Consider the following 2,260-nt stretch of genomic DNA (forward strand, 5'->3'; position numbering starts at 1 on the left):
TCCCTTTCTCTCTGTAAAATATCAATAAAATATATTTAAAAAAAAAAAAAGTTCAACTAGTTAACCACCATTGCTCATACTCCATGATCAAGAAGAAAGAGGGTCCTGAGATGCTGGGTGAGCCAAATGTCCAAAGATGGGCACAAATGTGCAAACACAATCCTCTCTCCCAGAAGACGAATCTACTAGGTGGCCCCTTAACCATATGACATTACTAGCACATGCATAATTTTAAAGTAACACTAACAAGGTAAGTCCCTATATCATAATGACAGAACAAGGGGTTCCATAACTCTGCTCAAGTGCAACCAAAGGCATACATCATTATAGATGCAGAAACTACAAATTTAGTAGAAGACACAAACATCAAAAGACTTATTAGGGTAACAGCATAAGTTTTATTAGAACAAAGATAACTCTTTGGGAGATACAACAAGCTTGAGAGCCCGAAGCATGGATCAACCTGCTGAGAAGAATTCTGTAGCCAGCTGTATATGAGGTCCTGAGGCAATATTCTTTGGGGGTGCAGGGAGTCCAACAAATTTTCAGTAACACCAAGAAAACATCAAAAGACGTATTTGAGCAACCTTAAGAAAGTATCTCCTACCCAGAGAAAAACAATAGCAAGTAGAAAACAATGAAGTAATGAACTAAGTCTACAGTGTTGGTGTCTTAAAATAAATTTAAGTGTAATGACAGTAAATATATGTTTATAATGTTTGTATATGTTTATATATTGTATTTGGTTTGGTTTTGTGTAGTGTTTAAAGTGTATTCAAATAATTATCATATTAAATTTGCAATTGCAGTTGATATTGTTTAAGGAAATTGATAATGTTTGCAATCACTGTTTAAATATTAATATTTATTTATTAAAGTTCTATTCATAGATATGTGTTTAGTAAATTCAATATTTAAAAAATACAAATAGACCTCCCTTGCTCTCCAGCAAAGCCTAGCTGAGTCCTCCTACTCAGTGAAGATCAAGGTGAAGATCGAACCATCGTGGCTGACACTAGCCTGGGCCCTCCATGCCCGCACATCCTGGGCCTGCTCAGCAGGCCCAGTCTACTCTCTGCCTGTGACCACATGGAGGCGACCGAGGACTTGACGGCCCCTGCCACCCCAGGGCCTGTGCTTGGCCTCCAGAAGTACAGGCAGCCCAGATCCTGTCCCGGGCGACCCCAACTCCCTCCCCACAGTCCCTGGGAACCTGGAGCCAGGCTGGTGCTGCACCACCCAGGACCAGAGAGCATGGATGAGAAATCCCCAACTGGACATCTAGAGCACCTATCCTGTTCGTTCTCAGTCATCAATGAAAGTTAGCAGTTCTTTAAGGCCCTAAAGGGAAATAAAAGATATTTCATGCTGCAGGGAGGATTCCCTGTGACTTCTGCCTACCATCCATAAAATACTCATCCTTTCAAGTGAGGAGATTGAGACCCAGAATTTAAGTGTCTTGCTGAAGGACATTCAGTTGGCCAGGTAGAGGCAAAATCTAAACCCAACAGGTTCCTCTCCAGGCTCCAACCTGTGTGGTCCTCTGATTAAAGGCAGCATGAGACCCAGTCTTCTTTTTTCTTCTTTTTCTTTTTTTTTTAGGGAGGGAGAGGAGGAGAGAGAGAGAGAAACATCATTGATTGGCTGTCTCCTGCACGCCCCCCCTCCTCCACCGGGCATCGAGCCCTCAACCCCAGCATGTACCCTGACCAGGAATTGAACTATGACCTCTTGGTTTATAGGTCAAAGCACAATCACTGAGCCATGCCAGCTGGGCGACACTGGGTCTTAATGGACACCAGACCTCTGGAGGAGCCAAGTGCTCTGTGGTTACCTGTTCTTACCTGTTGGAAAGTTTGATCTTCTTTTAATTGACAGTTGAATTGCTATAAACTCTGGGAAAGGCACCTTTCTCAGAATCTGTGACTCACCTTGACTAACACTATTTAACAAAATATTCTATTGTTCACTTACTTGTGGCCTTAAGCACGAAAAAGAAAAGTCAATGATAGGTAAATCAAGCAGGGCATCTAAGTGGGGCACTTTTATTATTGTTGTTATTAGCTAGTTAATATTAATAAAGGAAAGAAAGAAAAGGGAAGTCGGACATTGTAAGCCTGGGTACCTGGGAACCTTCAGAAAGCTACATTGTTCCTCCAAGGAGATTAACACCCCTCCCTTCCCCCATCAGGTACTGCATTGTTAGCGGGAGAATAGAAGAGGGAGACAGGCACACTCGCAGGAGAAGGCTGGTGGTGCA

This window comes from Myotis brandtii, unplaced genomic scaffold (assembly GCF_000412655.1).
Source record: "Myotis brandtii unplaced genomic scaffold, ASM41265v1 scaffold728, whole genome shotgun sequence".
In the NCBI taxonomy this organism is placed as follows: Eukaryota; Metazoa; Chordata; class Mammalia; order Chiroptera; family Vespertilionidae; genus Myotis; species Myotis brandtii.